The 10,973-nt window shown below is 39.6% G+C and overlaps 2 protein-coding genes across 14 annotated transcripts in view; one reads left to right on the forward strand and one right to left on the reverse strand.

Moving 5' to 3' along the window:
• The window catches only part of ALS2 (alsin Rho guanine nucleotide exchange factor ALS2), a 90,490-nt gene extending 79,963 nt beyond the window's left edge, over positions 1 to 10,527 (reverse strand). For 6 of the 13 annotated variants that reach the window (XR_014265173.1, XR_014265174.1, XR_014265175.1 and 3 more), the window contains exon 1: positions 10,034 to 10,461. The gene's annotated coding sequence lies outside the window, so the exon portion shown is untranslated. Of the gene's footprint in view, positions 1 to 10,033 lie in introns of all 13 variants that reach the window. The other 7 variants (XM_082466938.1, XM_082466931.1, XM_082466936.1 and 4 more) reach the window with 4 other exon arrangements.
• A 147-nt stretch (positions 10,528 to 10,674) lies between these two features.
• Positions 10,675 to 10,973, forward strand: part of CDK15 (cyclin dependent kinase 15) — a 116,151-nt gene continuing 115,852 nt past the window's right edge. Inside the window, exon 1 of the mRNA XM_082467205.1 lies at positions 10,675 to 10,850. The gene's annotated coding sequence lies outside the window, so the exon portion shown is untranslated. The remainder of the gene's footprint in view (positions 10,851 to 10,973) is intronic.

Below are 10,973 nucleotides of genomic sequence, written 5' to 3' on the forward strand. Positions count from 1 at the left end.
CCAAAAATGGGCAGAAGACCTAAATAGACATTTCTCCAAAGAAGACATACAGATGGCCAAGAAGCACATGAAAAGCTGCTCAACATCACTAATTATTAGAGAAATGCAAATCAAAACTACAATGAGGTATCACCTCACACCAGTTAGAATGGGCATCATCAGAAAATCTACAAACAACAAATGCTGGAGGGGGTGTGGAGAAAAGGGAACCCTCTTGCACTGTTGGTGGGAATGTAAATTGATATAGCCAATATGGAGAACAGTATGGAGGTTCCTTAGAAAACTAAAAGTAGAATTACCATACAACCCAGCAATCCCACTACTGGGCATATACCCAGAGAAAACCATAATTCAGAAAGGCACATGCATCCCAATGTTCATTGCAGCACTATTTACAATAGCCAGGACATGGAAGCAACCTAAATGCCCATCGACAGATGAATGGATAAAGAAGATATGGTACATATATACAATGGAATATTACTCCGCCATAAAAAGGAACAAAATTCGGTCATTTGTTGAGACGTGGATGGATCTAGAGACTGTCATACAGAGTGAAGTTAAGTCAGAAAGAGAAAAACAAATATCGTATATTAACGCACATATGTGGAACCTAGAAAAATGGTACAGATGAACTGGTTTGCAGGGCAGAAATAGAGACACAGATGTAGAGAAACAAACGTATGGACTCCAAGGGGGGAAGTGTCAGGGGGGTGATGGTGGTGGTGTGATGAATTGGGAGATCGGGATTGACATGTATACACTGATGTGTATAAAACTGATGAGTAATAACAACCTGCTGTATAAAATAAATAAATAAATAAAGTGGAAGAGAGAGGCAGAGGAGAGCTCGAGAAAGAGAGGTGATGATAACAAGCCGTGTCAGAGAGCTCCTAAATTGCTGGCTTTGAAGATGCGAGGGGGCAGCCATAAGCCAGAGAATGTAGGTGGCCTCTAGAAGCTGGAAGAGGCAAGGAAACAAATTCTCTCCTAGAGCCTCCAGAAAAAAACGCAGCCCTGCTGACACCTTGACTTTAACCCAGCGAGACTTGTGTCCGACTTTAAACCTAAAGAACTCTAAGATAATAAATTCGTGTTATTTTAGGCACTGAGTTTGCAGCAATGCTACAAGCAGCAACAGAAAGCTAGTACACTATTTCACACACATCTTTCTTTATCGATATTTATAGGTCGAATTTTGTTTTAATGGTGTTTAATATACTTGACTTCTCCTAAGAAGACACGTGTGCCTGAAATTCAGATACGGCAATGAGAAAAAAGGAAATGACTGCTAAGGAAACATAACTAAAAAGGAATATTGCACCTAAATGTGGGAAGCTTATATTATAAAGTTTTACCTCACATACTTAAAATATGCAGCATTTACCGAATCCAGTTAATCTAACATTCTTCCTCAATTATGTATCCAAACAGAAAAAGTAAACCAAAAAATTTGTTTTCCTAGTATTTTTATAATCCCCTCTCTGAGAAATCTATAAGACTTGCCTCAACCACTCAAAAAGCATTTAAACTTGCTTATGTTCTTTCACTGCTAACAGTTTTAACTGTTATAAAATTGCCTAATCATGGGGCTTCCTCTGGGGATATTTCTCCCCAGATGAGCTTTGGGGGTCCGGATCCCTGTACTCTGCTTCTTTTCTTCTGTTATAGTAACTTTCCCTCATAGCCTTTATTACATTAACTAGCTCTGATACAGAAGCTGTGTGGTATTTACAGAGTCAGAAAATGTGGGGTCCTCTTTTACTGCACATGGCCTTTCCAGAGATCAATGGCATCCGTAAAAGGAGCAAACTAGACTGTAGCATCCCTTCCAACTATTAAGTACTATGAGCCACAGAGCAAAGATGCATTCATTTTAAAGTATACCACTCTACGCTTCAAATTATCTCCTTCACAGTGAAATGTAATTAAACTCTCAGATGACCCTTTAAAACAAAAAGCTTGGTTCTTAATGAGTTGATTCCACTTTTAGATCCCGGTGGATACACAACCTCCTGCTACATTTAACAGAGAAATAAGCTATCTTGTACATGCGGAGAATATGGTTTTAATTCCATGATCTGGGAGTGCCCTAAAAAAAAAAATCTGGTCTAGATGTTCTAATTATTGCTAGAAAGAAAAGCTACTACTATGGGTCCATGATACCGTAACCAGAAATCTAAACTCCAAAAAACTCTGAAAACTAGAAGTTTTTTCATTTAAGTCTTTTGGTGGCAAAATCTAATCTGACCTGAACTCATCCAAGAGCAAAACCAACATGAACTAATGTGATGCTATTTAGTTTTTACCCTTTTAGTGTACATCTTCATATATTTTGTCATAGAAATATTAATATGATTGTAGGGTGGTACCAAAGGTCCCACGAGAAGTGTTATATAATATATGGTTTATGCACCTTATTCCAAAGATCAGAAAAACTCTGAATTCCAAAACGTGCCTTGCCCCAAGGGTTTCAAGTAAGGGACTGGGAACCTGTATTCTAAAACAACTATCATTTTCGGTAGGGGTCCTCAACTTTTTAATGGCAGTGATTTACATCACTTGTTTTAAAAGTTTTAAGTCCATTTTATAGTGAACATACTCACACAGAGTGCCCAAATGAATTCTGTAAGAAATATCCTCCCTGCAAATACTCACTTGGCTCATCTTAGTGGAGGAAGGAAGCCTGGGCTCTTTAATTTCATACAAGACTACCAATCTGGTGGAAAGATGTAAATAATGAGAGAGGTGCTGTGTCCTAGAACAACTAGGACTTAGTGATGTATTAGACATAAGTGGGGGGTAAAGGAGAAGGAGGTATCGAAAATGACCTCTAATTTCTCCCTTGAACAACTGTGTAGTGGTACCATTTACTGAAATGAGGAAGAGTGAGAGGGTAGGATTCTGAAGTGGAAGGTAAGATTCTCGTAAGACAAGATTTTTTTTATAAGTTCAAGATGCCTGTGAGAAATCCAAGAATACATACCAAGTGAGCAGCTGAATATGTGAGTATGGAGTTCAGAAGAAAGGTCTCAACTATTGATATAAACTTGGGAAGGCATATGGATAATATCTGAAATCAAGGCAATGGATAGTATCACTGGAGTGTGTATTAAGAGAAAAGGGAGGCACAGAATCAAGCTGTTAAGTTACTTGGATAGGATGAGCAACAAGCAAAGACTGAGGTGAGAAGTGGCCTGAGAGGTAGAACAAACAAGAGTCTGATGTGGGCACACAAAGCAAAGCAGAGAGTGTTTCCAGCAGGAATGACTGGTCAACACGGCTGGGGTCTCAGCTGGGGACTGAAAACCAGATTGCAGCAGGCTGACTATAAACGGCAGGTGAGGACATGAAAATAAAGTTGGTGTAAATGATTCTTTTAAAAAATATTGAAATGGCAAACAGAAATGGAGACGTAGCTGGAGAGAAACATGAAGATCAAGGGTGTAATTTTGGGGGGTGGGGAAGATGACAGATAGCTGAACATGTCTGTAGGACAATGACATTGATCCTAGATGCAAGGGAGACAAGGACAGAGGGCAGAACCAAAATCCTGGACAAAAGTGGAAGAGGATAGTGTCCGGAACACGCATGCAGTGGGACTGGTCTTTCACAAGAGGAAGGGTCTACATTTTAAGAAGAAACAAAACAACAGGTACAGATACAGGCAGGATTATAGATTTTGTGGTGGGAGGATAAGAGTCCCACATGATGGCACCTGTAAGTAACTAGGACTTCACAGTATGTGTGCTATGTTTTCTAATCTCACACCTGGTTCCATTCATTCTGTCGCTTTATTTTGCCACATTTACACATTTCTGTAAACTGCCTTTTAGGAACAAGGCAGAATATAAATAAAAATTTTAAAATATGGAACAGAAATGTGTTAATGGACTATTACCCCAAATGCAAAAAGAAAATCAAATCATGTAGGATTCTATGTTTTCACATCTAGTAAACTTTATTCTCTGGACAAAGTCCTTTTGCCTTAATAATTTAGTAAAAGTTAGTATATTAACTTTAATTAAATTTCAACAACTAAAACCACATGTAGTTTTCTTACCTACTATACTCCAGGTGTGGAACTAATATAAAACTTCCACGGAAGCCAAAAACAACTTATGCTCTATTATATCCCAGCTGCTTAATATAGTCCTGACATACAACAAGTACTCAATAAATACCTGTAGACAGACTAGGCCTATATAAGTCAACAAGTTCCTACCCTTAAGGAGTTTACATACGAGTATGTTCTATCTTTCTGACTAGAATGATGGCTCTAAGTAGACAGTGCCCTCAAGGCATAAGAAAGCTAACTTAACACTAGCAAAGCTGGGCCCTTCTAGTCTTAGTCTCCTGTCTCATTTATTGATTTAAAATAAGTGTATTGATTAAAATAGTGAAATAATAGCAATAATTATAGGTACAAGAGTAATGATATTACTGTTTACAAGACATTAAGATAGGAAGACAATAAAAATAATAATAAAGGAGCAAACTGTATCATAATGCCTTGAAAAGAATTTGGACATAGAGTGAATCTGACATAAAATTACTACAGATTTCATGCAGTCATTTACACTTTCTCTTTAAAGTTTGAGTTACTTGTGTTTTATTACAATGTAGTAAACCAGGGGCTTCCCTGGTGGCGCAGTGGTTGAGAATCTGCCTGCCAATGCAGGGCACATGGGTTCGAGCCCTGGTCTGGGAAGATCCCACATGCCGCGGAGCAACTAGGCCTGTGAGCCACAACTACTGAACCTGCGCGTCTGGAGCCTGTGCTCCGCAACAAGAGAGGCCGTGATAGTGAGAGGCCCGCACACCGCGATGAAGAGTGGCCCCCGCTTGCCACAACTAGAGAAAGCCCTCGCACAGAAACGAAGACCCAACACAGCCAAAAATAAATAAATAAATAAATAAACAATGTAGTAAACCAGAGTTTATACTGTGAATGCAGTAAACAATCATTGAAGACCCTACGGAATTTTATACATGGTAAATGCTTAATAAATATTTGCTTTAAGAGGCTCAGTCTATGTTTACACATGGATTAAGGCAACTTTTGACTCAAACACCTGATTAACAACTAATCTGTACACCAACAACTGCTACTTCCTGGATATCCTGCCACTCTAGCCTTTACCCACCACCACCGAAGGGTGAGGAACACTCACCTTGCACCTAAGGCTTGACAAACAAACCACCTTCAAAGGTGGAGGCCACTTCAAATCCATCCCTCTCAGACTGAAATACTGCACCGGAGGCACTGCCTAATACCACTATGGGAGCTGACCAACCCCTTAAATCCTGACCCAGAGTTCAGGAGTTCAGTAAATTAATGCATTAAATAAAGTCAGTAGGCTGGCCTAGAGAGTACTTATTATTTATAATGTTGTTACTAATGGGATAATGCACTTAAGTCATTGATTCAAAATATATTATAAACTCCTGGAGGTCCGAAACCATGACTTATTCATCGGTACATTCTTGTACCCATGGTAACCACTAGGTACAAGCTGGCTACGCATAAGTGAGTCCTCAGTGGAAGACAACCCTCGATCTTAAGTTCCAGTCCACGGACTTCCAAACGATTAGAAGGTTTCCATGCCTGTTATAAAAGTCAATGTCTGACATGAAAGGAAAGTGTCTTCTCATAATAGAAACTCTCATACATAATTTGCTAATGGTACTTCCTAACAAGGAAGATGCTTTTATTTCATGGCACTTCACAGATGTTAGACAACCTAGGAAAGAACAGTCCCTTTCTCCTTAGTACAAGGAGACTGTTTCTGGGCAATCAGGGACACTAAGGCTTCATAGTCTCTTTCTCTTTTTACTTATTTTTATTTTTTTTATGGCCTACTAATTTCACCTTGAAACCTACTAAAACGACACTCTTCTGATTGTTGAGAATCTTCTAAAATGGATATTACTCATGGGAGAGGGGGATAAACATGGTAAAATAAACACCCAGCAAATACCCATTTAGCTCCTTTTTGCACCCACTGCCTATCTCTTTAAAATGCATTTTCTGTAAATACTAAATTCCCATGAAACATTCTGATAAATATTATAATACCAGCAACTGAATTTCAAATTCCCAGGTACTGCAACCATTTATGCCTATTATTACTTGATAGCATATAATTTCTGATATAAATTATTCCTTTAATATATTGCTACTATTCTTTTACTAAAATTGCCACTTTTTTAAAAAAGGCAATATTACAGAAATACAGTTCAAAGTATGTTGGCTTATTTTACCAATCAATAATATCCAGTGCTTAAGGTCAACAAGGGGCCACATAACTGAACAGGGAGTACACATGTCAAAATATACTGCTCTGGGGATATAAGTTTCACTTAGAGTATTTTGAAAGTGCTAATAACAGGTATTCTTGATTAGGAATGAAAATATGGTTTTTAAATGTGTGAGTCATATTAGAGATCAGCTATTAAATTCACTATTTGTTACTCAACCATTTAACGCATTGTCGTCATGTTTACTTATCAATACCTGTAGAAAGAGCATTATTTTGTTTGAGCAATAACTAGGACACTTGCATTCACAGTATAAAACTCAGGTTTGCTACACTGTAATAAAATTTAACCAATGAAAACTTTTAAAAAGTGTTAATGACTACATGATATCTGCAGTAATTTTGGTTTTTTTTAAATATTTAAATATTTATTTATTTATTTGGCTGCACTGGGTCTTAGTTGCGGCATGCGGGATCTAGTTTTCTGAACAGAGATCGAACCTGGGCCCCCTGCATTGGGAGTGCGGAGTCTTAACGCTGGACCACCAGGGAAGTCCCTCTGCAGTAATTTTGTATGTGAGTCACTCTGTCAAATTCCTTGCAGGGCTTTATGATACAATGCACTCCCCTATACTTTGAGAGTTCATGATCAGTACATGCCTGCACTTCTCAAGAGTCTCTAGAATTTAAATTCCCCTGCAGCCTTTCAAGAAGGATCATTCCTCATATCCTAAGGCAAGCATCTTCCCAGGAGCACAAGTCAAACGAAAAGTCTGTCTCCTCTCTTTAGGAAAGCTTTACATAGTGGAGCTGCACGGGCACATTCTTTTCACTGCGGGGAGAGAAGCTACAAAGTAAAAAAAAGAAAGCATATCCGGAGAGAGCCCCGATTATATATAAAAATTCTAAGGTGCTAGTTTCACAAACTATCTTAACCAATCACAAATCTGTAAAAAAATTAATCATAATAATGTACAAATCCATGTACCCATCATTGAGTTTTAACAAATATTAACATATTTTCATATTTGCTTAAGCTCCCTTTAAAATAGAAGAAAAAGTTATACATAGATTTGAAGGAGCTCTACCCAAACCTTCCTTCTCCAGAGTTACCCACTATTCCTAAAGTTAATGTGTCTTATTTCCATGTACATTCTTATACTTTTATGTACTCTCACTAGATACATACATATCAATAAACAGTAATATGCTATATTGTTTCAAAACTCTCCATAAATGCATAATACAGTAATCATATATCCTTTGGCAACTTGCTTTTTTTACTCAATATTATGTACTTGAAATGTATCCATGTTATAAACAAAGATCTAGTTTATTCATTTTTACCAAGGGACAGTATTCCATTGCATGAATAAACCATAGTTTATCCATTTCCTTACTAAAGTACAGCTGGATTGTTCTACTTTATCACTATTTTAAGAGCTGCTATAATCATCTTTGTTAGATGTTTTGCTTGGGCAATTGCCCCAATTTTAGTTAAGAATTCGGCTCAACAAAAATTTAGGTTGCGGAAGAAAAGAACCCTTAGAATGAAAGTAAATTCACCCAGATCCCACTGACCCAGTCTTTTTTTCATAGGAGTTGAGAAAATACATTTTTCTTCAAAACCAAACTCTATGAACTGTACAATAAAAGAGTAAGTCTACAAGAGCCCCCAAAAGTACTCAATACATCTCTGACTTGAATATTTCTGCTCTATTCACGTGGATCAATTAATTCACCTACTTCACCAATTGTTCAGCTCTTTTGTCACTTGTGTGATGCTGGCAAACATCAAGACAGAATGTAAAGACGGCACCATTACATCTATAGACGAACGGGAAATGGGGATAGGAAAATAAACGTAATGCTAAAAAGGACCATGTCATAATTGGTTGTTCTTTTATTTGTGGTTACCACGCATTTTCTTAAGGACTGATATCCTTAAGAAATCTACTTTCTTATAACTGATGACTGAATTAATTGGTCATTAATGAAAAGTTAAAAGAAAAAAAATGTTTAAAAAAAACTCTACCAGAAATATCTATATCCCTAATACAGTTAGAGTATGCGGTAGGTTTAATTCCACAAAGTTATTAAAATCCTCACAGCATTCCTCTGAGAGTCGGAGAAAAGGGCTCAACCTCACACTACATCAAAGCAAGCCTTCTTTTACACCAGCTCAAAAATCACCACTCTCTACCTTCCTTCCTAGTTTTTCAACTCATACCTTACCTAGTCTCATATTACTAAAGAATTATAAAAGGTTTTTACAAGTCAGTCATATTCTTTGGAAATACCTTTAGAATGGACCCAGCAATACTGCATTTAACCCATGTTTTTCATGAAAATGTGTAAGATTGATAGTACTCTTCCCATCTAATCACATGAAAACTAAAATCAGTTCTCAGTGAGGTTGTTACCATACCTTTTGCTTCTTTGACAGTCAAAATGCCCGAAGTAAGTCAATGACAACCTAAATTCTGAAAGGCTGAAATTTGGAGAAAAGGGATTCCAGTTCACATTGTATAAATCAACTTAAAAAATAAGGGGCTCACATAATGCCACTCAAATCCCCCCCCCAATTACATGTTTGGTTCTTTATGTTCTGCATCATCTTTTCAAATTTTAATATTGTGAAACAGCTTTTAACATTTCTTGCTATAGCTATGAATCTTAAGTCTGCCAATACTAGTCATAGTTTGGAAACTAAGTAATAAATTTAAACTAGGTATAGATTCCATCAGCATTTTCCACATTAAAAGGTTCTAATGGAACACCAAAGTTACTACAAACCAACATGAAATCATATTTCCTCTAAATATACCCCTATATCATAAAACTATCTGGAAACTATCCCTTGATTTTAAAAAGCAAACTATAGTTCTTTTCTAAAAAAATATTCAGTTATCTTTCACATCATTTAGAAAACAGTGAGTCAGTGGATCATGATGTAGTGGAAAAGGAAATGACTTATAAAAATGGCTAATATGTATTGAATGTCTACATACAGTGCCAAGCACTGTAAAAAAAAAATGATACATGAACCATTACATGTAAAGGTACCATTATGAGGAAGGTACTTTTATACCCGATTCAGAGATAAGGAAATGGAGGCAGATAAGTAACTTGCCCAAACTCAAAGATGTAAGTGTATGTGACTCCAGGTATGCTCAGGTCTAAAGCACTTCACCACTATGCTTGTATTATCAACATTAAAATACTGTAATCTACTGCAAAAGCAAATTTTTCACTCCTTAAATTCTTAATTTTATTGTCTAAAGCCTTTTAAAGAACATTTACAGCCACCAACAAATCCAAAAGGCAACAGACTAAGGATCTGCGTTTGTGTTCAACAGTGATTTCCTTTTCCATTCTAAACCAAAAAGAGAATACTCTACTTGGATAAGCCACTTCAGCCCGTGTGCTTTTCCTCTTCCCTCATCAACAAAGACCTAAGCAGTACAACACTTCGGCGAACCTACACTTGTCTGTCTCCAAAGTAGCCCTGTTACACAGAGGACCAACCCCACCGCCAGGACCACTGCCTTACGACAGCCCCTATGTTATTCTGTTCCTATCTTCACTTCTCAAAAGAACTTAACCAACCTCTGCTGGATAACTTGACACGACAAAGGACTAAGGCTAAACTACTAATGCTTAATATCAAAGTCATTTTCTTTTTCCACAACCGCCTTTTCAAGCCAGCAAAACCCTCGGTTCACTCTCCACCGCGATCTGCATCTAGGAACAAACCCACCTGGGACACTCACCAAGGTTCGCCGCCAGGGACCCCGCTTTATCTGGTCGGCGCCTAGAGTGGGCATTCAATAAATCCTCCTGAATGAATGGGTGGAAGGCAGCGTGGGGGGAGGCGGGAAGGGGGGCGCGAAGGAATTTCACGACCCTGAGATCTCTGCAGTGGCGCCCGGTCTGGGGAGGAGGAACCGGGGCGACTGGGAGAACCTGGAGCCGTTGGGTGCTCCTCGACAGGCAGATCTGTTGGTCGGACGCTGACTTGGGAAGATGCGGGCGCCGTCTCCGTGGGTCTCCGCAGCGCGCTCCCGGGCCTCGGCCTGCGCCTCCGCCTTTCTCCCGGACCCCGGCCTCCCGCACGCTGGAGGCCTCGGCCGATCAGCCCTCCGAAGCCACGGGCCAACCCAGGACCCGCGCTCGCTCACCTGCCGCTCCCGCTGCAACACCCCGGTCTGCATCCGGCGCGAGCCTGGCAGTCCCGCGGGCCCGTGAGATCAGCTGATTCACGGGGGGCGGGGCTTCTGGGCAGGGGCTGGGCGGCGAGCGGGTGTGAAGGCCGGAGATCACTCCCGACGTAGGTGGGGTTAGATGCCAACGGCGTCTGGTAGGGATCAAAATTACTAAAGGGGCGTTAGACACCGCGGGCAACGTTCCCGAGGTACTGCCTTTCCCTTAGGACCAGGCAAAGCCACGACTCCTGAGATGCACTTGGGCAATGACGTAACGTGGCGTCGCGAGGGCCTAACTACCGGAGCGGTTCCATGGTAACGGTGAGGAGAGTGGTTGGGAGCTGCAGTCATTTTGCTGCTACCTCGGACTGCTGTAGTCCGAAGGGTAAGTTCGCTACTCTTGACAGTGAAAAGGCTAAAATGTCTTCAGGCTGCTTCTAAGGACTGTACCCTAATGGTAGTCACTTCCTCCTCCGAGAATGACGTCATCGCCAGGCGGCGGGGATTG

The sequence above is a fragment of the Balaenoptera physalus genome (genome assembly GCF_965194825.1).
Source record: "Balaenoptera physalus genome assembly, chromosome: 6".
In the NCBI taxonomy this organism is placed as follows: Eukaryota; Metazoa; Chordata; class Mammalia; order Artiodactyla; family Balaenopteridae; genus Balaenoptera; species Balaenoptera physalus.